This window comes from Columba livia, chromosome 12 (assembly GCF_036013475.1).
Source record: "Columba livia isolate bColLiv1 breed racing homer chromosome 12, bColLiv1.pat.W.v2, whole genome shotgun sequence".
Classification (NCBI taxonomy): domain Eukaryota; kingdom Metazoa; phylum Chordata; class Aves; order Columbiformes; family Columbidae; genus Columba; species Columba livia.
The window spans coordinates 16,248,987-16,276,868 of record NC_088613.1 but is presented as its reverse complement, the minus strand read 5'-3'; the positions used below and the strand labels follow the sequence as shown (position 1 = coordinate 16,276,868).

Here is a 27,882-nt window from a genome sequence, read left to right as displayed (position 1 = left end):
TTCAAAATCCTGTCTCAGTAGGACTGACGCTGGGTATGCAATATTAACAAGGCAGTCTGTCTATCTTCAGCAATTCTCCTTAGCTTTTGCTTTAAAAAGTCATTTCTAGAAACAAACATGTTAATTTTAGAGGACAGATTTTCATTCTGGTGGCAAGAAGTATTTAAAATGAGAAACAAATAATAACAATATGCATATTAATAATTTAACTGTCATCAGTAGGTTCAAAAGTCCTTTACAAATGAAAGGAAGATTAGTAATCTGCTCTGCAGATGAGAGGAATAAATGGCAGAGCAAACTGTACATAAACTCAACCTCACATAATGGTTCGGAGTTCTGTACATTGACCAATGCAATCTCCTAGGACATACAGGAAGACTTCAGTGAGAGGTAGAACACAGATTGTATTCCATACATTGTAATAACAGGGTTTTTGTTTCTGTTCAAAATGATTTATCCTCAGTCTTACAGCTAGTCTGAAGTGTAAGCAATGTGTCATAGAAGTCTGAAAAATGTTAAAAAATAGAGGAAAAGAAAATAAAGCTGCATTTCTGTTCACCTACGGTACTAATTATAATTAATTCATAAGTTTTTAATAATAATTTCTGATAAAATTGAAGTTCCTGTTTACAAAAATATAGGGGTTTTTCCTTACCTCATGAACTGTAGGTGGAACATTTATCTGTCTTCTAATTCTAGGAAGAGAAAACAAAGGCTACAGTCTCACAAAATAAAGGTGTATTTGATCTTGAAGACTGATTGAACTATGCATTCTGTACACAGTTTTTAATATCCTAGCAAATGCATATCATTTTTAGGAGTCTTGCTTTGAACTGCTATGCATAACCTATAGCTAAAATCTGTAAAAGGGTTATCTGGTTTTAGTTATTTATTTTATTTTCTTCAAAACAAAACCGTATAATTGCACTTAATGGCTTTAGGATTTTTATCCTAACGTTGAGAATTTAATGATCTATCAAACTATAACTTATGCAGTCTGTTCTCTTTACCGAAAAATTTTACTGCTATAATGAACAGAAATAAAGGAAAAATTTGGTCATGCATCTGTATACTGATCAATTAAGACAGCTTCACAGCATAAACAACTATTGGTTGTGAAAGTCCAAAAAATACCAATAGAATTCAAACATTTTGAGCAATGGGTGAATGTACCTCAGTAAAGATTGAGAGTTATTTCTCCTCACCACCCATTGCAAGATTAAAAAAAAAAAAAAAATCCATACCCTGTGAAAAATCAAATGTGATATTTAAATGCTATGGTTTGTTAAAAAGGGCTGATAATGTTCTCCCTCAGTGGTTTAATGGTACTTTTTAAAGGGACCAAAAAAGTCCATCATAGTTTAGAATCATCGCACAAATTATAACTCATTCCTTTCAGCAAATAATTGAACATTCATGTTCTTGATTTTAGGCTCCAGGCAATAGTTGTTCTATTGTTTGTGGTAACTTTTCTCACTTCAGCTCCCCTGTTTTTACAACATCATAATAAACAACTTGAATACTGAAAGTCTTGAACAAAAACATCACAAATTTTGCATCAAAGTCATGTTAGGGACAACAGAAAAGTAATGGAATATATCATGAGAAATGAGCTGAATTTCAAATATTTAACACTCAAATGCCTTTGGTTACCCAATGTACACCCCAATACAAGAGGTTTGTAGGAATAGCAGGATAACAGGCAATTCAATTCTAACATGGTAAGACCAGTATCTCCAAAGCAATAGCAAAAAGCTAACCTTGGGAGGAAAGCACAAACAAGAATAAACTCAGATGCCATAGCATTTCCTTAACTTTGTAAACAGCCTAAAAGGAAACGCTCAGGCAATTTGAATATATCGGCTTATTAACATGCAGACTGTGCACAGATCAGTCAAACCGCTCTAAGCCTTGGCCACTCATCATCTCTGAGTTGTGATTTTACAGATCAAAGTGAAGAGCCGCTTGAAGGAGCTCCAACTAAGTCCATTAACATTCCTCCTCCGCAGAATCTCTTTTTGTACGAAGTTCAAAATGCAGCCAAAACCATCATGCATTCACGTGATCAACAGGTTAGAACTACGTATGGCACTGAGATTACTCGCATAGATTTCGAAGGAAGGAAACATACTTCTCCCATATTAACACATTTAATATTAGAGAAGGATTTCACACAGTTTGAAAACAGCTGCTTATGCCAGGATTTTGCACAGTAAGAAGAATTTATTGCATTGTTAACAGGAGTTTCAATTCTACATGTAAATCCTCATGACAATTTGTAAGTGTACCCAACCTTTCTCTGTTACGTTGCCCTCACTGGCACTAATTGGCATTTTCACCCGATGATCTGAGACTAAGAACTGACTGCAGGTAAAAGAGACACAAATAAGAGTTCCTATACTGGCATTAACCCTGCCCTCATTTTTTTTATGGATGAAGCTTTGCGGTTCAACAAACACAGGCACTAGGCAGGTTAATAAGTTGATATTCAAAATTTTATAGTGTGCTCTCATATTTAATGTACAAAATTCAAATTGTGACCTGAAAATGTAATAACTAGTTTTGCCATCACTTCTTCTAGAGCACTCATCACTGAATTGAAGTTATTCACAAAAAAATTAATCTTCATAATGTTCCATAAGGAAAAGCAGGGCCAAAATTCTCAAAGCAATGGGTATTATGATACAGCCATAATGATAAGTGAAACACAAGTTTCTGATTTTTTTTTTCCATCTCTGGATTCCAGATTTTGGAAGAGGCTTTTTTTTTTTTAAGGAAATGGAAACTTTAGATTCACTTCATGATCATCTGCTTCTTGATTGCATAGAGTTAACTTGTAGAACTACTGTATTTTTTAAATTTTCCTAGTCCAATTAGCAATAAAGACTCAGTCATTTTGACTGTGAACTAATTCACTTTTCAAAGTAAGGAACATGGCACTTATTGAAAAAGAATTATATTAATGAGAGTACTTTAACTTATGGAAGTAAAAATCTGTGGGATTTAAGTAATACAGCCAGCTGATTTGAGAGACCATCCAATATCTGAATTGATATTGGTGATAAACTATTCCACAGTAAAATTATTCATACTCAGTAGGAAATTAAATTGTCATAATATGATAAAGTGATAAAGAAACTATCTTTTAGCTACACCTATATGTGTTGTATGAACTCACTGAGAAGTCCTTTTTCATGGTGTTATCTATAACATATTCCACTCTCTACATGGAATAAAGTAATGTTGCTTATTTAGCACAAGTTACTGACATCATTAACTTTATATTAAAGCCTTATCCCCCTCTATAGGTGAACACTGAAGGAGTGCTAGAACAGCTACTCAGTGATAGTGTTATTACAGAACATCAAGTAACCCACTTTATGAAGATTCAATTTTATAAATGTATAGATTAATTCATTTAAGATTTAAGTGATTGTATAATACAGACTAAGCATTTCTTGTAAAATAAACACAAGTCTTCCATTGTTTGGCTTAATCATGAGGTTTGGGAGCATATTATATAGAAATCTATGTCGGTTTGGAAGGTCAGATGGATTATTAGTCACACCTTGACACAAGATGAAATGGCATCTTCAAGGGATGTGTGGGATTTTTATCTGGGCTTGATATTAAGTTGTATAAATAACAGAAGGTTCAGATGTCAATCCAGTTTTATCATATCTAGTTTTAAACATATCTAAAGTGAGTTGCCTATGGCCTCATGCATTACCATTGTACAGAAATGAACAGCATGGAAATATCTAAGATGTTTAGATGTATCATTCCAGATTTTCACATACAATGGTTGAAGATGATTGTTTACCACTTACCACCTATCTTGTTTGGAAGATGGAGGTATTTCAAATACTTACAGAATAAAAATAACTCATAAATATATATTTTAGTGATTATTACTGTACCTGCCAAATAACTTATTTTTTCTTCCAAATTAATTAAGAACTTTGCCTAAGTTGGAGATCCAGTAAACTCATTAAAGTACACCTAACTAACTAACTACAGTCCTTCAAGCCTTACCATGAAGCATGGGCATAAAAAGAGGCAGAAGTTTCTTGGTGTGTCATGAATAGGTCTGTCATCATTAGCAGACAGATAATCCTCCTTTTCCATGAAGGCAGAAAAATCAAGCAGGACTTAAAGAATTTTCATCAGCATTAAGACACTAAGATGGATATTCAAAGATGTTAAATGAAAGACATTCACTTGGACAAAATTAATTGCTCGTCCCCAATTTATCAGAACTTTAACCTGTATAAACAATCCTTTGTTTTTCTTTAGAGATGTGTAAATAAATTAAAGAGTGTGTGTGCAATGTCAGAACACTTTCTGCTCAACCTCAGGGAAATGGAGACACAATTCCAAAGAACCAACACCTGCTTTAAAAGACAAAGCCTGGCATTCAGAAATTGCCAGGAAAAATAATGGCATATTCTGTCCTGTGCAAGTCTGTATATCCTAATTAAAAAATCTAGCCCATGTAGTGAAATTAAGGAACTTGGTCTGTACAAAATTGTCATTAAATGTAACTAAAACTTTTTCTTAAATATTTTGCTAAAGAAATAAGCCCATTAAAAGGCAAAACTTGCAAAGTCCCGAAGACAATGATCTGGGAGTTTTTCTTGTTTTCATAATTCAGGTGTCAGGTTAATGACATTTTTCTGCCAAAGAAGTAAGTAGAATTAAATTAGGATTTAGAAGATGTGTGGAATAAAATTTTGTTCTGAAGGTCTGTTTTCTAGTCCTTGTTATAACTATTTAATGTCATCCTGATCTTGTTATTTTCTTCCTAATAACTAAAGCACTCACCGAAAATGTGAAAGAGCATGAAGGACTTTTAGCTTAAAGCAGCTATTAGTCAATCAGTCTTGCTTTACTAGGTAAACAACTCTCAATTTAAAAAAAAATAAAATAACAAAAAAAAGGTTTGTTTCTATGTTATAAACACCTCTTGAGAGAATAAAGTTACCACTGGAATTACATTTGACCTTTACTGCTAGAACTCCAGAGAAAATAATCACAATTCATAGAGTTAATTAAAAATACACAATGCCACAGAAAATTGAAAACTGTTTGAAAATAGAGAGAGAAAATGTTGTTTGGTAAGTAAAGCTCCAGGTGTGGCTGTTTCTCAGGCAAATAGAAATGTTTTAAAAATCCCTGCTATTATAATTATAGTACTAATTACCATTCTGCAATTTCCCAAATTTTACGGTCTCTTGAATATTATGGTATAAACGTACTGATAAAATTACATCTGTTGATAAACTGGATGTTCCACAGACTGGTTTGAAGTGTAAGTTCATATTTTGCAAATCTGAGAGTTTTTTCCTGATATTAAAATGTATGTGCGTGTATGCACACATAAAGATCTATAGTTTGTGTATGTCCACCTTGAAATGTATCCATTCGGTCTAATGTAGACCCCAGTGCAACAATAAAATAACTTATTTGATTTCTCATAAGAGATTCAAAATGTATTAATAGAATTATCTATTTGCCCATTTGGAGAGGCTTCTGATTATTTTATAACATTGCTTTGGCATTCACTGCTTACAATAAATGGACAGAAGAGCTACAGCCAAAGGGTTTAGTCAGAATTAGGATCTGTTCACTAAATAAACCAGAGACAGTGCTTGTCAAGGAAATTTATAACCACATATTGTGTGCACGATACCAAAGCTCAGCGTACTCATGGGACTGTAATGATGAAGCAGATCAGAGGGCTGCAACACTCTGCTCTCTACAGGGAAAACAAAGGTTGAATTAAATCCCCTACTGGTAGCACTGCCACAGGTAGGGATGTGTTTTACTCTGTAGACATATAAGCTGTTCTGGAAAACCATTTCCCAGCTTATTGTCACCGAGGTCTTCTATTGATCACAGCAAAACAACACTGTGATTGATCCTTCTTGTCTGTAGTATTTCCAATATGCTCATAAAGCAAAAGTTGAGGTACCGTTTATGTGAAAGTTAATGTTTGAGCCTGAGTTACTCAATATATGTACAGTTTTACAGAACAGAGTCCAACCTCTTTATGTCTGTTGGTTTTACTGCAGAGGATCAGCAGACTACTTAAATAGTATTGCACATAAAATTATTGCTTGATAAACCTATCACAATATATAAGCTTCCCCATTGAATCATACTGATTTAATATGTTTTTCCATCCTGGTCTTAAGAGTATAGTAGATGTCATATTTATCATCTCAGTGTTCAATGCTGTCTTCTGCTTTTTCGAGCCTTACCCACTTTTCTAGCAGGCTGTGCTCCAGGTCCTATATTTGTGCTTGCCTTTGAGCTTCACAGCAATAGCTGGGAGGCCTTTATTCCTCTTAAGAATTTAGCTCTCCTTTTGATACACGTTCTATGCAAACATGCAATCTTTTTTCTAAATAAAATCAGTCTCTACATGGCAGGCCTTACCACACTAGCATGTAACTCAACAAGAAGTGGAAAATCATCAAGGAAAGGAGGACATAAAACACAACAGTAAAACTGGTGCTTCCCAAGACAACCGAATAAATTTTGTACGTTATGTAGCCAGCACCAAAGCAACTGCTTTACTCTTGTATGTCTTAAGAAATCTATACTTAGTTCGCTGAAACTGATGTGTGTACACACTTCTCTGTCTTTCTGATACCATGAACCATTTTATTGAGAGTCATGAACTTCCTGATAGGTCTGCCACATCAGTATTGATAGAGGATAGGACAAACCATCTCCATCAGCAGTATAAGGCTGATCTCTTTTTCAGAACCTCCACTTCTTGTGATACCTTGGGCAATAAGGTTGAGAAAATTAATTTCACATTGAAAAGCCATCTTCTTGTTACATGAAAGGAAGGAACACAGGAAAAAATGAATAAAAACAAGCCAATATTTGTGAATGTTAATGATGAAGAGGACATAGAAAATTAAACAAAGTAGTTATGCAAGCAGCATTATCTAGAACTGGTTCCAAAGGAATGACAATATATTTTTCTTTATATTGCTAATGCCCCACTCAGTGGACGTATTTAGTATGCTCCTGCACCTACCTGCATTAATGCACACTTGAAACATGAAAAAGCAACATCTAATCCAAACCATGGGTACAGCATATCTTTGATTTGAATCTGAAGAGGCAAGGCAACCATAACTTCTTATAAGTTATGCAAAATTATATACGGCTTCAGGCATAAGAATGAGAGACCCTTTAATTTCTTTCACTCTATTCAACAGAAACCCACCCTTGTAAACACACTTGAAGCAAAAGGAGTGTAGAAAATGAAGCTAAAGAAGAGAAAGATGAACTGTGCAGAGAAAAAGAATAACACTCAAGTCAATATGGAGCAGAATTGGCTGCAATTTTACCATAAGCTAATGTTTTTTATTGAATGAAGCACTCTCTGTAATTTGAGGTCTGTTATTCCAACCATATACCAGCTCTTGAAGGTTACAGAAAAAACAGGAATTGTAGTCATACTCAATTCTGCCCTAAAGCAAATTCCTTCACTTTTAAAAGTTAAATGAAGAGGCAAAAAAACACTTCTCCACAGCACTAGTTTCTCTTGTTTGTTCAGTTATTTTACTACCTTTTTTTTTTCAGTAATTAAATTAATTAATTTCAGTAATTAAATTCTGAAATTAAATTAAACTCAAACACTGTCACAATCTGTTTTTCACAAACTAGATATGATGAAGACACCAAATATTCCTGTTACCCAAGAATAAAGTCTGGGTCTTGGAAAAGAGTCCAAGATTTTTCTCTGCAGCATTAAGCCAATTTGGAGAGACATCCAGCTGCATTCTGTGGCACTGAGGAACTTCTCAGGGAAAGTAATGTGCATGATTTCAGTATGTTCGGGTTTTTTTGTAAAATAGAAACAGCAGTCAATTCACTAAGCAGAAACCATGATCCTCATGACATAGGGCTGTCCCAGTCCAAAACAGATTGCAGGGATGGACAGACAGAAAGGACAGAAGAACATCTAACAAGTGAAGGAGTCTCTTCCAAGGAAAAATGAGCAATGACTTGATATCCATGTCTATTACTAAAATGGCTGAAGAAACATTAACTGTAGAACTGACTAACATAGGGCCAGAAAACAAACCTTCAGTGTTTGGAAAACAATGTTTGGAATTTAGAATACAATAAAAAAATCTATACTTCATCAGCAAGGAATCTTGAACAGAATTCCAAACAATCTAGCCAAATAATGTTTCTATGAATGTTCAGTCCCGAATCTGAATTTCAGTTAGACTGTTTTCACACTGCTCATCTTAATTTTTAATACACGCCTAGGTAAGGAGTCAGTTAAGAGGAATTCTACAGCACTGGTGAATGTAATAAATAAATAGATAGATAGACAGATTGATAGATAGATCTGTCTGGAAAGTTAATCTTCAGTTAATAATTTTGCTTGTATTATAAACTTGGTTCTGAAAGAGCAGCCATTCGTTTGATGTAGGGGCACTTACTTGTTGACCTACAAGACCAAACCAGCTTACTCGCAACAAATTTTGAGCAGATAGTCTTTGTAGGAGCAATAAGCTCAATGCATACACATAATCTGCATATTAAATATTATTCAGAAGTAACTTTTAAAGGTTCAGTACAAATCATTCTACAAGGAATAAAATACCGATTAAATACTTATCTCTAAAAATTCCCTGGGGTTTTTTTATTAGTCATTACCTTCATTTTTCCTAGATTTTAATCTGATACCATACCTGTGACAAAGGGATTCATAGTAAAATGTTACTGCAGTTGCTGCTTTTAAACTCACCTAATTATTAGTTCCAAATGTCTTCCATTTGTGAATGTTCAAGAAAGCCTTTCTTCATCTCCTGCAGTCTCAGCCAAAGTGTGTGACAGAGCTGACACTGGAAAGAACAAGACAGATGAAGACAATTTTATTCAAAACTGAAAAAATAAGTTGTACTTGCAACAGAGCTCCAACATACAGCAGATGTGTTCAATGCAGTCATTTTAAAAGTAAACACAAGCCAATGTTCTAATACAATCAGTTAAACATTAAATAGCATTTTTTAATCAAAGCATCAATGATATTTGTAACGCTCCTGATTCTGCAGTAACTTCCATTTCTGGATTGGCTTTCATGTTAAAAATACTTTTAATAACAGCAAAATATGACAAATATTTACTAAGAATAGAAAAGTGATGTATAGAAGTGAGGTATACTATAAATATTCTATAGCAGAAATCTTTTTTTCACCAAGAAAATATCAAGGGAAAAAATAATATCTGTTCTGTGTTCTACTAGGCTAAATCTACTATAACTCCATGTGATGTATATCAGTGCAGCTGCAACATCAAAGTCCCCCTCTCTACTACTTCGTAACATGTACTGTTTCCATTAATTAACAGATTTGTGCTTAGTCTCGAGAAACTTCACTTCATACAAATTTTGAAGGTCAAGATATCATCTGGAAAGGGATTCTCTTGCATTAATCTATTTATACAACACAGATTAACTAGGCTGCAAGATATTGAAAAAAATGAATAAAGGTAATTATTAACACATACTACTTGTCTAGGATCTGTGGATCAGGCTACTTTTCTACACAGAAACAAAATCAAGCTTTATTTACATTTGCACCATTGTATAGGGTTTGGTTTTTTTTTAATATGCATTAGAATACACTCTCTTTCATTCTGTGAAAAATAAATATATTCAGAACAGCTGCAAAACATTGCAAAGAATTATTGTCTTAAAGCTGGCACTGATTTCAAGCAGACAGAACATTCATTATTTCATCTAACAACCAGCACAGCTAAGGAAAAAAAAAAAACAACCAACCAACCACAACCAGATAAACATTCCAAATGCATTACTTCATTTCAGCACCCCATGCTAGTGAAAAAATAGCACATCTACATCTAGGTTCATCCACATCAGAAAGCACATATAATTATATATAGGGAAAATTAATTCAATAAACAGAATGTGGGAAGTCTCTATTTTGATCATCTTCACTTAGATAAGCTTATTCATCAGGCAAAAAAGATTACGAAGCTTTTACTAAGATGTCAAGTTGTAGCATGTGCTCTTCTTGTAATAACTGGAATACATAAGGTGTATGGACTGGCTTTTCCTCTCCTTAATTTCAGTTGGTCCAAGTGGAGTCTCAGCAGAGCAGAGCAGAGGGGTACAATCACCTCCATCAACCTGCTGGCCACGCTTCTTTTTTTGCAGCCCAAGATACAATTGGCCTTCTGGGCTGGAAGTATACATCGTTGGCTCATGTCCAGCTTTTCATCCATCAGTACCATCAAGTCCTTCCCTGCAGGGCTGCTCTCAATCCCTTCATCCCTCAGCCTGTATTGATACCAGAAGTTGCCCTGACCCAGGTGCAGGACCTTGCACTTGGTCTCGTTGAACCTCATGAGGTTGGCATGGGCTCACTTCTCGAGCTTGTTCAGGTCCCTCTGGATGGCATCTCGTCCCTCAGATGTTTCAACCACACCACTCAGCTTGGTGTTGTCTGCAAACCTGCTGAGGGTGCACTCGATCCCACTGTGTCATCAGTGAAGATATAAAACAGTACTGGTCCAAGTACAGACCCCTGAGGGACATCACCCATCATGGATTTCCATCCAGACATTGAGCCAGTGACCACCACTCCCTGGACACAACCAACACAATTTTCCATTCACCAAACAGTTCATCCACCAAATCCATCTCTCTCCAACTTAGAGAGAAGAATGTTGTTGACAACTGTATCAAAGGCCTTACAGAAGTCCAAACAGATAACACAAGAAGACCTTCCCTTATCCTCTGATGTAGTTACTCTGTCATATAAGGCCACTTGGATGGTCAGGCAGGACTTGTGCTTGGTGAAACTGTGCTGGCTGTCTCAAATCACCTCCCTGTCCTCCACGTGCCTTAGCATAGCTTCTAGGGCGATCCATTCCATGATCTTCCCAGGAACAGTGGTGAGGCTGACAGGCTGGTAGTTCCCAGGGTCTTCCTTTCTACCCATTCTAAGAACAACTTGATGACTTTATAAATGAATGGGTTATAATATCTTGCCTAAACTATCTCCAAAAAGCACTTCTTAATTGCAGCCCAAGATGGAATTCCTTTTAAAACATAATGGAAATTACAAGGTCAAATTAACAAATTAGAAAATTAATTTTTAGGTCAAATTCCACACATTAGACATTATTTGTAATTTTTTTCTGTTTCAAACCTCCAAAAACCTCCATTTAGCCCCCACTGCCCAATCAATTTTTCCGCTCAGGTCTTTTTCCAATGCAATTTCCTAGAGGTCAGCTTAGACATATATAGAATATATATCATTTTAACCTGAACCACAAACTATAAGACATTAAACTGCTCATGGAGCTAGTAATTTTTCTCTACAATTGACCTTTCAGTCCTCCATCTATTTCATATTTCTGTTTAATCACATAGCCAGGGTTATTCTCATTCAGCTACTCTCTATATATTTTACAGTTTTTATCAAATTTTTACCGTAGTTCTTTTCAAACCAAGCCTGGCGGAGTTTACTTTGACAAAAATATTCTTGAATTTTTTATCAGACCACACTATGTTCAGAAGTAGTATAAATTTTGCTATACTATGGTCTGGCTTAAGCTAATCGGACTAATTATACTTTCAAAAACAACACAGAAATTGAAGGAGTTAAAATGATCACTGCTGAGTTGGCTTGTATTTATCCATAAAAAACAATAAAGGAATATTAGTTTTAATATGAACATTTAAGAAGTCATTCAAAATAAAATTTGAAGTATTTTTGCTTGCAGTAAGAAAAAACTGGTTTGCACCTATTAGGAAACATTATCACAGGTTACATAGGAGGAAACAAAATCTGAACACAGCTTAACTCCAGCACAAAAGCTGACCAACACTGTCTTTTTACCCTCCATCAGGAACACTATGTTTAAAGAGCTGTGCTCAAAAGTAGAAGATTGGAACTTAAATTAGAGGACCTATAACAACGTATTTCATAAATTTTCCAAGTATGGATTACCACTGATTAAAGTGGCAGATTTCACCAAACATGACATTGTATAATCACAGGCACAGCTATGTATTTTTTCTTAGATATAATTACACGCTGCAATTTTATCACTTGCACTCAGGGAGGAAGTAAAATACCATTTACAAAAAGAGAAGATCAAGTTCAGCTTTGCTGACTGTGCGCGGATCAAAGTAATTTTTAGAGAAGTAATCAAGAATGACAATAGCTGTTTGCCACCAAAATTCCCTTAGCCTTTTACCAGCATGACCATTTTTTTCTGTATAATTTGTACCCTGGTATCAGAATGCATCAATGTTTGAGCCCTACTTGTCAATAATATGTCAACTTTGTCAATTTCCTCATTTTAAAATAGGTATATTTATTAATATCTTATTTTAATTATATTAAGGCTGTGTTATAGCAAATAGACTCCTATACACAAATTGGAAATGATCTGATATCATGCAGCATCCTGGGTGAACTGGCAGCAGTGCAGCGATCCGCAGCAGTATAGTAATATTCAAACATAACTCTTTCTTAGGGCTCCTACCCTGCACCATAACTAGGAAACCCAGCTCCTGGTTCCAGCTCAAATCAGTCTATATTTATGCATACTTACATGCATACTTTTACGTATGTATGTATGCATCACAATAGTTTTTAAGTTTAATAATCTCTTAACGAAAAAAAAAATAATCTTCATCATAAAACAGTTCTGTTTGGTACTACTGGTTCTCTTTCCAGAAAGAGACATATTCATTGAAACAACATAAGAAAACCATCAAACTGAAATCCCAGTAGTCGAAAACTTCTTGCAAATGATGAAAAGCAGTTACTTTCTACAGGAAAAACCCAACTTATTTTCACATTAAGTGTTTTTTATCCAAAGTTTGAGTACCTTTCAAAACACAACAAAAGGATAATTTGGCCAGCACTGCTAAGGATGCGTTTTTATAGACACAAACGTAAGTTCACAGCAGTGAGAGAAGAAATTAGTCCTGTGTCCGCAAGTAACTCACAGGAGGACTTCTCAGGAACTTCTGAGTCAGGAACTGTCAAGCATATTCCCACAGTCTTTGTTAGTCTATAGTGTAGAAAACTATCCACACTGAAACCCACAGTGTAAGCAACTCCCCTTTGAACTTTCTAGCTTTAAACTAGTAGTTCTTCATTTATAACTTGGGTAGTTTACCAGGCAAGGTGTCCCATTTTCACATTAATTTTCATTATTTTCTAATACATACAGTAAAATAGTTCGATCAACATTTTTGAGGGGGAAATCTGAATTTGAAGAGTTATTGTTCTGAAAATCTTGAGGTATTCTTGGAGTAGCACAATATTTCTACCATATGTTTTGCTTCCTTTGCTGCAAATAGGGACCAGGTTGCTGTGGCAACCGAGTTACAGGATGACTAGAGAGCCATGTTTGCTGACATGATGCAGCAGGATTACAATCCTCGTTGAAGCAAGAGTGCCATATATTACATTTACAGTGATTTAAAAGAGGGTTCATTTTGACTCTGCAGTGGAGTCATCATCTTAGTTTTATTGACACCTTCATAAAGGTCTGAAAAACATCAAGAGCCAGCTGTCATGATAACACCCTGGTGGTGGGGTCAGTTAGATATTTGTTCTTGACTGTGAGTGGGATTGTAAAATTAAGGTAAATGAGGTCCTATCTTAGGAGAAAGGTTTGCTTTAGAGTAAAGATCTGATAAAATAAAAACAGAAGTATGAAGCCAGTTTTATTTTATTATACTTCTGCAGGTCTCACTTTAAAGGACAAAGTAGGGTCATAAGTTGGACACTCAATAGCCTTACAAATACTATGGTATAAAGGAAATAATGGAGAAATTTCAGCAGCCTTACAAGTCTGCTTGGTGGGTCACTTGGCAAGTCAAAAATTATACAGAGGTACACACCCACAAATATCCCCTTTAGTATTACTCAAAGATATTTTCACTTTATACTTCAAGAGGGACTAACACTTAAAACCGTTCCTACAGACAAAACAGACCAAGTGATAACAAATGATATATAGACTAATGTCTGCTATTCTGAAAATTTCCATTCATATGCCATGAATATAAAAAAGTGCATCAGTTATCCCAGACAGGCAACCTCCTGAGCTGCCTCTGGGCACCACTGTCCTGATCACGAGCCAAAGACATCGTGGCTCTTAGTACATCTACAATACCTTATTGTATCAGCAACTTTTCAGTTATAGTGCATAAGGAAGATCTACAGGAAGAGTCTCACACAAATATTTGACGAAAACATGACTTTCCATTGGACTGATGACCCACACCTCTTTGTGAAGTCAACATTTAGGAGCTGAGAGTCAGTTGGTATCCAAGTAGTGTGGTAATCACAACCCACTAGTGCATTCCCCAAATAGAGCAAATTTCAGGCTCATCTGGCTGTTCAATCATATATGTGCTTGATAAAGCACACAAAAATACAATAAACTTTAGAAGCAAGATAAAACTACCCTCCAATTTAGGATGATTGTTTAACTTGTGCTATGTCAGGAAAGGAAGTTCACATTGCTTTCTGGCCCCAGGTTTCTCTTTAACAGCTCACAAAGTCCTTCCTTCATCATATTACCTTCATTTTATATATACTGCCCAACAAGATATCACATATTAATATGAAGCTTCAGGGCAAAATCCTAACCTCTCTGAATTCAATAAGTGTTTTGTCATTCAGCTTCCTAGGGACATAATTTAATTGCTGGAAAAGGTAAGACTTTACCTTTTATATAGAGAATATGTAGGTGTCATCACTGTAACTACTGTACTCTCCGAGGTAAACAAATTCCTGAAAAAACTTATTAACACTATTAACCTAACATTCCTTTAGCTCAAAAAAGGGCTTGTCTTCATTAAAATTGCATTCAAATATAACTTATCAAATTGGCAGGTCTCATTAGTTAGATTTTGCCTTTAAAATCTAATCAGTATCTTAGTCCCAAATCATTTTTAAGCTCCTTCCTCATTACAAAAACTGTTATTTTCAAGTTAATCAGTTTTACTACTTAGTTATATTTCATTAGACACAAAAAAGCTGTGAGAGTGGAGTAGTCTATTAAAGACAACTTTAAACTTAGAGCTTGGTTTCTGAGAAATAAAGTGCTCTACAGGACTCCGTGAAAAGAAAAAAACCTCTCCTTTTACAAGGGAAGAGACATTTTCCTCAATATCCCTGTATAGAAACCAGGAAAACACTAGTCTTAAAGTATCACTTCCAAAGGGTAAAACAGACTAGGACACAGTACTGCTTGAATACAGGTGAGAAAGTGCACAATATAATATTTAGATATCTAAGAGATACTTGTGATGTGTCTCCAGCTCAGAGAAAATTTACAGTGCAAATGTTGTATGAATCAGTGTGATGGCTGCTGTCAGCTACAAATATCATCCACATATTACACACCTACCACATGCAAAATACTCCCACAATGATCTTATTAAAGAGGCTGTGCAATACATCAAAATAATGTTTTACCTACAGCAGCCCATAGGTACTAAAATATACCCTTCCTGCTTATTTTGTACACGGTGAAAAATGACACACTTGTGGGTAAACTTACTCATTAATTCTGACAGATAATTCAGAATACATGCTTGATACCACAACTTAAGTATCTGAAAAGGTGCAGAAACAGAAATGTTCTAAATGTTAGTGAAAAAGAGAAAAAGGTAGAGGAACAGAGATGACAATTATTTGAGCTACACAGAATTTTTGGTGGGTAATAATTAACTTGGCAGTGAGTAGTGAGATGAGTGACTGAAAAAATCTCACTTGTACTTGGTCACAGCCTTGAGTAGATCAGCATTCATTAAGATGGAATAAAACTGAAGAGAGGAATTCCAAAAATTTTTGTCTCAAAAAGCCAGAGCTGCCTTATACGGCTGAGATCGTTCCTACCTCAGTGTTTCAAGCACCATGACTATTCCTCTCCATTTGTAGCTAGGCACAGCACGGGGCACAACTTAATCTCCTGGACAGGGCACAGCATACCCTTTGAACATCGACATGTTAGTATAGTCCTCTGCATACCAACCAACTGCAAGAGTAGCTTCGGCAGGACTGACTGTTCGTTCCTTACTCAGGATTGCAGACAACGAATCAGAGGCTGAAAAGAGAAGCAAGAAGCCTCCATCCCACCACGTGCGGGCTATATAGGTCCCAGAAGAGACAACAGCAACAACAGAAAAACATGAGTTTTAACTCGCATGTCAGAAACCAGCTGTGAATTAACAGCTTTGTGTTGAGTGGATTTCTCTCCACTTCTTTTCCTTTGCTGTATAAAAGCTATGTATAATCTACCCCGTTTCATATTTTTTAAGCAGGACAAATTATATTGTTCATTCAAAGGTCAGGCCAACACATACGACATGCAATTCAGAACAGTCAATATTAAAACATTTGTCATTAATTATTATAACCCCAAGGTAAAAAGTAAACATAGTTACCTACAAAGACTATTTCATTTTCTGTAAAAGGAGGTGGCAGTGCATGTTCACTAGCACCGAGCTGTAGGCAGTACAATAATTTGAAAATTTATATACACAGTTGGTGCTCCAGCCAGCAAATAATGTACGCAATTACCATGAGTGTTAATGTGCCTGCATGTCTAATTTCTGGAGCAGCATGCTGAGTGCTTTCCCCTTAAGGTGGCTTGAGCAACTGGTCTGTATTTTAGCAGAGAGAACCACATGTAATGAAGCAGATCTTTCAGGAGACAAGCTACACTTTCAACTTGTTCCTGCTGCCAAAGCAGTAATTGCAGTGAAATGGAAAAAAAACAAGTACACACCTACTATAAACAGATGGCTAATAAAAATTTGGGGAGCTCTTTCAATACAGAAATTGAGTACTCTAAAAAGACACCTACATAACAAATGCTTGGACATGTTGCCTCCTTTTATAGACTACTTAAACATGTGACCTTTAGCTCAGCACCTGAACTGTTTGTTTCTTTATTGCTGATTATATGCAGAAATTTCAGAACACATGTATACCAAATATTTAACCTTTTTAATAGAATTCATCAAACATGCAATTCAGGCAGTAGGTATTAACTACTAATGTGATAAACCTAATTATGGTAATCATAGAATCATTTTGGTTGGAAGAAACCCTCAAGATGATTGAGTCGAACCTAACTCTAGAACTAAACCATGTTTCTAAGAACCTCATCTACACGTCTTATAAACACCTCCAGGAATGGTGACTCCACCGCTTCCCTGGGCAGCCTGTTCCAGTGCTTCACAACCCTTTCTGTGAAGAATTTTTTTCCTAATACTCTATTTAAACCTCCTGTGGCGCAACTTGAGACCATTTCCTCTTGTCCTATCCCTTGCTACTTAGGAGAAGAGACCAACACCCTCCATGCTACAACCTCCTTTCAGGTAGTTGTAGAGGGTGAGAAGGCCTCCCCGCAACCTCCTTTTCTCCAGACTGAACAACTCCAGTTCCCTCAGCTGCTCCTCATCAGACTTGTTCTGTAGACACTTCACCATCTTTGTTGCCCTTCTCTGACTCACAACAGCACCTCAATGTCCTTTTTGTAGTGTGGGGCCCAAAACTGAGCACAGGATTCAAGATACAGCCTCTCCCCAGTATGGCACTACACATTAATGTTATAGAGCACAGTTTCCTAGTCTACCCTCTTTAGATAAAAAGTAGTCTTGATGAAATTAGGAGGTTACAATATGCAGTAAAAAAGCATCTTGGTCTGCTGAGGTTTACTCATGCCTGCAAACATCTGCTCTTGTTTTGTACTTCCATTTGACAACAAGAACAAACATTTCCATTTGCTCAAAAATGTTGACAGGTGAATCAGTGTTTTAACATTAAAGTAGGTCAGCCTACGTTGCATTATTCTGTGTAGCAAAACTACAATTCTAAATGATAAAATATTGTCTAATACAAATTTGAAGTGGGACAAGCATATATCTGCTTTCTGCAGAAGAAAAGCTGCTTTAATTTGAAATTGTCCCTCCTCCATCTGTAAGAAAAATGTAAAGTATTACAAATCAATTATTTTTGCCTAGCTATCCTCTTCATCCTAATCAATAGTTGGGCAAACACATGAAATAAGTACAAGCATTTGTCTGTTCCCAGGCAGCACAAATTACATCAGAATTAAAGGGACATCATCAGCTTCACATATAGGCAAGTAAAAGCAAAAAGAAGAATAAAAGCTATTTCAGGTACTACCAGCTTCCTGGAGTCTCCCCCATACGGTCATAGGGAGGCATAACCAAGCCATTTTCTGTTACTTAGAATGTTTTCTCTGCCCTGTTTGTGTTTGAAAACTCATGCCCCCAAGGGAATCACAGTCTCAATGCTCTACATTATCTGTACACAGAAACGCTTGTCAGTGGGAAAAGTAGACAGCACAAAGTTGACACCTTTCACCTGCCTCATTTGCAATAATTCTATTCACTTTCAGTAATAGGAAGCTGGATATTTTCAGGAAGCGTTTATCGAACAAATACTTGCCACTGAAAACCATAAAGAGAAATCAAAATTCTACTTCTACCAAGAAATTGATAATGTCATTTACACCAAAAAATACTCTTATATTCTCTTGTCAGAATATGTTATTCTGTCACAGAATGGTGACAACATATATCCACTATAAAGTTTCCTCCATGGAAAGAAAAAAATTTTAAGATTTCTAGACACAGACCTTGAGTATTTACTTAAGTTATCAAGAGTGGGTTTTTTGGAACAAGAAGAGCCAAATTCTTTTTAAAAAAAAAAAAACTGAGCAAATTCGGTATTTATGTTGTCATTTTCAAAAAAGAAAAACACACAAAAAAACCCCAACACACTTCTAGTGTCCTGTGTATAATCTAATGACTTATAAATTAGATCATTGAACAAGGTATTTGTACACGGTCTCAAGCATCAATTTATGGAGTAACTGACATGAAATGCCATTTTTTGGCATTGTGGAGAATAGGCTTCATGACTTCAAGTATGTTCATTCATCTTTATGTGCAAGAAATATGGTTATTCAGCAAAGACTACACATATGCTTAATGCTAAATATCCCTGAAAATACCATTGCAGATGGAACAGCCCCACAATCGTAGTTGCAGCAGATGTGATGGAAGAAAAACCCTACAGCCTCTTAAAGCAATATTAGCAGAAGAAACTGATGTGGATTTATCCAAGAACAGAGAAAAAAAAAAAAAGTGAAGTCTCTTATTATATATTGTATTATTTTCCCATTAGCAGTGTGTTCCTGTGTGGCGGTTTTATTTGCCTCTGACCCTTAACAGATGTGACACAATAGATTCAGCCTTTCTCTGCCACACTTCACAAATCCTCCAAAATGGTAAATGGTTCAGAACTGACTGAAGAGGGAGGGCTGAGCCTCTAAATGTAAAACAATGGCCATAGAAGGCCACACCCATGTAAGTTGATTTCTCTATTAAAAAATAAGTAACTGACTACAATATGGTATTTTTCTATTTTTAGAACATTTCAAATTAACAACAACAAAATCTCAGAAACTCTCCAAACATCTGCTCAATATAAAACTCCGACAACTCTGATCTAGCTATGAGTACACAGAGGAGCTCCACTTTGACACTTCCTACAGAAAAGGGTAAGAAGAAAAAAAGCAGTGACTATTCTTGGCAGCTTTAAGCTTCTGGACAAGTATGTGGGTGGGAGGCTTGATTCTGGCTACTGACATGAGTTTTCCAACTCACAGAAATTAAGGGGAAGAAAGAGTCCAGCTGAAGCCATAGTGAATAGCATCACTGATAGTCTTTCAGTCTTTCCCCAAATCACAGATTCTATCTCTTCCAAATACTAATTTTCAGCACATGCCAAATAACCCAAAGCACAATATTACAGCATGAGTGCTTCCACATGCTGTTGGTAACACACTGGTAAACACAATAGGCAGCTATTTTGGTGGCATGAATTTCTATGGGTCTGTTTTCTTTATCATGAACTGTTGCATAAAGCTCAACAGAAAAGCTGGAGAATTTCAGATATAAGAACCAAGTCTATGCATCTTGTCTTTAAATACATTTTCTTCCAATGAACACTCCTATGAAATACTTATCTACATGAAATCACCAAGACATTTTAACTCTGATCACATTTCAGGTTAGCCACCCTGAGATCATTCTTTCCAACTTTCTGATCAACCACATCATCTTAATAGATTTAACATATGAACAGGCTTCATTGCTCTATCTGTTCTAGTCACTGTATTTATCAAAGACTTTTTTTGTTTGGTTTTTGGGTTGTTTTTCTTTAGTTTCTCTCTTTCCTTTAGGTCATCTATCACAGTAATTTAGAGACTCAAAATGTTGTATACGAGCATCACGTTGTCACACAGCACCAGAGTGCGAGCATTTAAAATGTTCCTGACAGCTCTCAGTTCCATCTGTAGATGGACAGCTCTCAGCTCCATCTATCCATTCCAACTATGTTGCAGAGACAGATTTCTTCAATATTTACAAATTGATATATACTATCATCAAAAAGAATGGATTAACAGGTTCAGAAGCAGTTTTCCCAAGCAGCAGTTGGCAATGACTGCACTGGAAAATAATGATAGCATTTGTTTGAGTTTCTTTGCTTCAGTTTTGCTAGTCTTACCCCCTCTGCTTTTATCCTCCACTAACAGCAATGGCACGCAGGGCACGGAACAATCACCTCCTTGCTGAAAGAAAACTTATGATAAGGTGACACATTAGTTACTAATTTTAATTCATTTGCTTTTGTTATGTCTTGAGAACACACACACAAAAATGATTGCTTTTCCTATGAAAGTGTGATTCTCCATAGAAAACTGACTAAACAGTGACACCATGGGGTGCCTTGCCTATTCACGCTAATTAATTTTCACCCGAAATTATATAGAATGTTAAGCATTTCAGCTGCTATTGCTGTGCAATCAATCAGAAAAAAAATGTGCCTTTTTCACCTGCCACATGACTGAACACTAAAGATTATTTAATAATTAGAATATAATTGTGATGCCAGTCAAACAACACAGCCCATTTGCTCTTCCACAGGTGTACTGGACTGTCATGGGCAAGACCATAAGCAAGCCCTGGTAGTGGGTCTGGACAAAAATAAGGTGTTTTTTCACAGGTTCAACATCCTTCAGAGACACTTCAAGTGGTATGTCTTATCCAACTCTCACATTAACAAGCTAGACAAATTTCTTCAAACAACTTCAAGTTCAGTCAGTACCTACAGCACACCCCACATGTCTGACCTTGCCCTGCCGAAGTAAATAGGAAGCTAAAGCTGAATCTCGGATCACTAAATTCAAATAAACTTGAGAAATGATCAGGTCCAGTTGAGCACTTCAAATCTGGACTCTGCCTCTAATGATAAGAAAAATTATTCCTGCTCTGACTACGCATCAAGAAGTAAAAATCCAAGCTTTGCTTGGACCTGCGCCATTTCAACCACAGCAGCTACACTGTAGAACAGGAAAATGCATTCATAAATGCCAACATTGGAAGGAACCACAACACTGATGCTAGACAGCACCTTCCAGATTTCCAGGCATTTAAAAATACAGTCCCTTGCGGGTAGTTGCTTTGACAATCTCAAGCTCTGAGAGCCAAATCAAAGACACCTCAGGTCAGCTCCTCAAAACCAGACACTTTCCAGAGCTAGATATCCCTAAAAGGGAGGCACTGAAAAGAAACTTTTTCAAATGCACATCATTGCGCTCTAGATTAGGAACAGAAAGAGAAATTACTATTGCAGAAAGTTGTGTTAACTCTTTTATAGATGAGATTCATTCAAGTGGGCTGAAAAAAACATTACCTGCCCTAAGGAAATGAGTTAAGCACACTGGTCTTGTTCTGTCCAGAGGAACCCACTTGTTTTGGATGCACATCTCTAGACACAATGCCCTGGGTTATTGTTTGTTTTCTAAAACAACCCTTAACTGTGTTTTTCTAAAACTTGTGTCTCTCTACATTTCTCGAGGTGACACAGTTCTGTGAGAGACATCCTGTCTGATTACATCAGTCAGACCACATTAAGCTGTGTCAGTAACGACTGCCAATGTGACTGATATAACTGGGGATGACACACCAGCACACTGTTTTCTCATCTGTGAAATATGAGATGGATTTGGGGGCAAGGAAAAGAGGAAAAAAAAAATTCATACCAGTAGAAAATAAATTTAAGGAAACCTTTTCCTGTGTTCCCTTTCAAAACCAAAACTGATTGAAAATCTCCTATTATGTTAGGGACTAAAATAACAGTGGTGTGGTATAACATACCTCTGCAGCCAGCTGTGTAGATGTTGTACTGAGCACATTTTTTTAAAGAAAAAGAAAACTGCAGGTAAAGTCTAAAGAGTTTTGCACGTAAGGAAGTACTGCTCACTTAAAAACCTGCACAGTCACTGCTGTCACACTTCTAGAAGAATGCTCTCTTCGTTATAATTCTGTATATATGAATACAGCAGGCAAAACAGGGCAGTCTAACACTTGAACACTTCTGGGAAATGGTGAAAATTTGGTGGACCCTAAAGGCTTCTGGTTACTATTTATGATTAAGTATTTTAACATTATTAACATGCCAGTCACTAACACATTTCTAAAAGCTCTTCCTGTGGTTGTCTTGATTCTTTTGGCACTGGCTCAGGACCAGGTTAGTTCCCTTGGTGACTGATGGGATGATGCTCTGAGTGTGCCCAGGGTGCAGCACAGGGGCCAGGAAAACCTCCAGCCTTGAGCAGCCTCAGTGTCCCAGCTGTAACGCAGGCTCGCAGATGAGATTTAAGCTCTCTTCAGCAATGCCAGTATCACAGAAGCCAGAATATTACTTGCCATGGATGCATCCTCCTTCCTAACTCTCAAAAAACTAAGCAGTCATGAGAATCCAAAACAAATTAAAGCCTGGAAAGCAGCGAGAACAGCAAGACTCTCATATGGTATACTCAGCCCCTTTCAAAACAGATCACTTTCTAAACCACCCCCAAAACTAAAGCGCAAAAATTACAAGTAGTAACAAGCACATAAGGGTCATCATTTATCCTCTTAACTTCCTACTATGTATTTTTTTTTCCTGGGCAGTTAGAGAATTGTCCCAGCCAAACCCTCAGACAAGCTGGCTGTATATGAGCTGCCACACGGCTGTTTCCAACGGAAAGCACTCAACTTGAACTGGCAGAGTGGCATCCTGAGCAACAAGAAGAATCAGTGGCTCTTCGCTTCTCTGCTGAAATTACACAAGGCATGTTAAAGTCCTTTGTACCACCAACACAAGAAACTGGAGTTCCCCAACATTTTGTATGGCTAACACCCACCTGATCAGTAGTAAGAGAAATCTTTGTAGTAAAAGAAATCACACAGAATCAAATGGCTATACTAAATGCAGCTTTACAGTAGTGAGGGTTGAAAGGAGGATAGTAGCTTTTTTGTAGGTGGCAGCTGACATTAGAACCCCAAGTATTACACAATGTTATGTATTGATTTGGTTTGTTTTGTTTTTTAAAAGTAATAAGAACCAGCAAAGCACGTCTGGGTTTGATACTACCTGATGCATGGCAAACAGAGTGCAGCACTGCCAGGTAAATAAACTCCTTTTAATTAAATCCATTACAAGCATTACATCCCATGTTATTCTGGGGAAATATAGTCATTTTTTTTTCTTTTTCTTCTCCAGTTGCTTCAACAGTTCACAAAATTGTGACCTACCAAAGCAATATAGTGGTCACACAGCAGGATAGAGGAAATATGCCTTGCAGGGGCTGGAGGAAGACAAAGTCACACATGCAGCAAACACACACACACACACACACACAGAAAAATGCACGACATGTTCAAAGCCAACGTATTGATCCTAGTAACCTACCCTACAGCATGTTCTCTGCCAAGTGCTCAATCCTGTATTAGTTTTAGCTAATGGCCCAGCTGCAGGGGTAGAGGCTCCTGCCAGCAAACCCATAAGCTCATATGGCAGTGCTATTTGCAGGGAGGGAGAGATGATTGTCTGAGTTAAACAAATCTTCGCTCTGTTTACAGCAAAACAGACAACAAGATTTTTGCCCTGTATACAAATTACCATCTGCAGGTCTTTAAGCCTTTTTTGTGGTTCAGTAGGAACTTGATTGTATATAAGCAACAGGTAAAAAAAGCTTTTGAGTTTGCTTACTGTGGAAATAAAATGAAACATGTACAAAAAAATATGACTGAAATATGTACAAAAATTAATCATTTATATTAAAGCATTCACTTTTAAGTTTTCACACTTACACACATGGAAACTTCTATTCCAGACTATGCACACAAAGGTATTTAAGTATCTTGATCACTCTGAGCTTTCACCTCAAAGGCTCATATCTGACAAGCGGAAGAAAAGAACTGGTAACGTTTAGAGTCATACAGGTACATCTGAAGGTCCATTCCTGTCCTTAAACTCCATTTCTAAATGCATCCAAGTGTTCCGATAAAAATCAGCCCTCAATGTGAAATAGGAGGTGAATGCATTTTTGCTTCATTTCAGCCTTATCTTGGAAGGTCATCTCTCCCCCCAACACATTTTGCTTGCAACAGAAAGGAGACTATTTCCATGATGTTGCCTCAGTAAACTGTGTGAGTCAAATTAATTTGTGTGTCCATTTTCCACAAAAAATTTTCTGAAGCCTAGAGCTCTTTACAAGAGAGTATGTATAAATTAATTGTCTTCAGAAGGAAAATGATGTGAATATTGAAATAGAGAATTCTTTATGCAAACTTTAGCATTAAAGAGCTGAGCAGAATGCAGAGTATAATCCTACAAGTGGAAATATCGTTTACTACAAGTGGCTTTGTGTCTTATGCAGAAAAGCTGCATTTGCCACTTCTCCAAATTACACTCTGCAGGACAGAAATGGAATTACAGGATACTACTCACTGGACTTGTGGTAAGGAAGAAATCAGTGACATTTCTAACTTTATTGATCAAACTTTAATTGTAATTCCTAATTCAAATTCAACTTCCCAATTTTTCAGATAACCTTAGAGAAGCAGAATTTTTAAGTCTGTTTGAATATATGGTTCAAGTGACTCTCAAACACCATTTCTAGGACACAGGAATCCTTGCCACCTTCAAGAACTTTTTCTTGTCCAGAACAGTCACAAGGCTACACAACACAGTGCCAGGTATCAACACATTAGACAGTGGTAAGGTCATAAATCAAGAATTTATTTGGTACATCATCTTATCCAGCATCATTCAGGAATCAGCCTATGTTAGCCACGTTTTTAAGCTACTTCTCTAGAATTTTAAAAGAAATAGCAAAGCTACAAAGGAATGAAGAAAAATCACCTTCAGACAAATGTAATTGAGTCACGTTCTCTTCCAGGGTCCTGAGCAAACTCATAGTTTACTTTGGCATCCTTTGCTCAGCCACTGATGGAAGTTTGAAACAAGTTATTGAGTACGGAAACACCTTTCACTTGGGAAACTAATCTGTAATCAAGACATGGTGTAAGGTAAGACAGGTAAGACAGGGTGATATCAAGTAAACAGAGTTCTTTAGTCTAGTTCACCCTATGGCACCCTACTCCGTCACCCAAAGGTATCTCACCAGGTTTCACTCAGAGGCTGCTATATATACACACATATATACGCACATATACATGCTACCAAACAATAATCTACAACAATTCTTGGAGAAACAGAAGGAAGACACCGGACTGCAACTTACAGTCTCCCTTCTGGTGATGTGTTAGTGAGCCAGCTGTGCTTTGTTCCAGGTGATATCTGTTTCCATACACTGGATTAGATTTCAAACACTTTCAACAACATTCAAGTAAGACTGCACTTGATAGCGTTACGTTATCAGTTGAACTCTATGATCTTAGAGGTCTTTTCCAACCAAAATGATTCTATGATTCCATACTGATGAGACATTTCTATGAGCATGCCTAATTTCCTACAGACCTAGAGTGTTCTTGACCACATGCAGAGTACAAAAGATGCTATCAACCCTGTCCGGAGCAGATGGTGATCTAAAGAGAGCTTTAAACATGTTAAGTAATAGACCAGAACTTACTCCTTATAAAGGCACATATTAGAAAGCAAATTCCTTGCCACTAATGCGTATACTATAAATGAAATTGTGAAAAGCTAACCAGCCCAATGACACCTTGATGCCCAACTACTAGCAATGAACATTGACATAGCTGAGATGTCTGCCTGGAAGCTATCTTCTAACCCAGATGACAGCAACAGAAAAAATACATTCAAGAGATTGGCATCTGAGTCTTGCAGCTGTCGGAGCAGAGAGTGGCCACAGGTGCTACTTCCAACCATGAAATCCTCTCAGGGGAGAAAGCAAATGAGAGTACAAATGCTACCGGCAAAACAGGGAGGACAGGGCAGACATAAAACCCCTTCAACTGCCAACATAGTGGCGTAGATGTCTCCTGACTGTGTTTACATTGTGACATAGAAATGGCAATCAAACTGGTAATCTTAACCTGTTGAGTACTTGTCTTTAATGAAGGCAAGTCAGCACCTGCCAGAGACTTTTAAAATAAGAGTGGGGTGGGGGTGCAAAAATATAAACATATAAATATACACATATATATATGTAGTCAGAGCATTAAATGACTGAACACAGAGCAGTTTACTTCTTTCCTCAGTGATTGCTCAGTGATGTGGAGATGTACCCATTTCTATCAATTTTTCCTGTGTTTGGGCCTTCTCCTTTCACCCCTGTGGTCAGCTGTCATTTCTCATTATATGAGCCATCCATTCTCCAAATGTCACCCTTAAAACTGCACTTGTGCCCTCTACAGTGCTACGTAAATAGCTACATAGAAACTGGTAATATTAGAGGTGACTCTGATGTGGCCAAGGAGCTCATGTCAACTTTCTGTAATTACAGAATTAGGGTAATGGGTCATTTGCAGCATTCATAACAGAAGAAAGGTCATTCCCAGTGACCCCAAATCATTCCCTCCCTCCCTTTTCCTTTCCTCCCTCCAAAAAACACCTACGTGGAAGGTGGAAGGTTTCAGCAGCAGGATGCTGGGAAAGTCGTTACAATGGTGCAGTTCTGCAACACAGAAATAAATGAGGCAGACTTGCTATTGCACCTGAAGGAATATGCAGGTTTCAGCTGCCCTCCTATAAGCTGCTTACTCACTCCAGGAATGGAATCCACCATTATCTTATCTCTATGCATATTTTAATTCTTCCCTTTTAAAAATAAAAATTAATGTAGGAGAGCAGAAAAAGACAATATCTTCAAGAAAAACACCCTAATAGCAATACCATTTCATAGAATTTCCATTTTAAAAAAATCCTTGCTTTTCCTACAATATACTAAATATGGAATTTTTTTTTAGATTTTATAAAATCCAAATGTCTTGATAGCCAGTTTTTTTCCCTCTTTCCATTTCTCCCCTTTATTTATAAATACATCTGTAATAATCAGATATATACACAATACTAACAGACTTGATTCCTTAAATCCACACAAATTCTGAAAAATTAGCTAAATCCTTTCTGTTATTTCCTACCCAGCTTACAAAAAAAAAAAAAAAAAAAAATTGCCCCAAAAATGCAGCTGAACATAAATTCCATGAGGTCTTTTGAAAATGCAAGAAATCGGCTGCTGTGTAAGCACTATGGTTAGATCATAGATAGTCCTTTAAATATATGAAACAGAACACGGTTTAAATGCCTTTGGTGTTAAGTATGGCGTGTTCAAAGTATTCAGGTAGACCCCTTACATGTTTAAAAGCAAAATATGGATTAATCTCATGCAGAATTTTCTACAGCTGCATAAAAGAGATTAATTCTCCTATCAGCCTTCACATTACATTTGGTCTCCACGTCTATATATTCCAAAGCTTTTCCATTT

The 27,882-nt window shown here is 36.7% G+C and overlaps 1 protein-coding gene across 6 annotated transcripts in view; it reads right to left on the bottom strand.

Annotated features, from left to right (window-relative positions):
• TENM1 (teneurin transmembrane protein 1) overlaps window positions 1-27,882 on the bottom strand; it is an 814,857-nt gene that overhangs the window by 669,221 nt on the left and 117,754 nt on the right. For all 6 annotated transcript variants that reach the window (XM_065077940.1, XM_065077943.1, XM_065077939.1 and 3 more), the window contains exon 2: window positions 8,786-8,882. The gene's annotated coding sequence lies outside the window, so the exon portion shown is untranslated. The remainder of the gene's footprint in view (window positions 1-8,785; window positions 8,883-27,882) is intronic.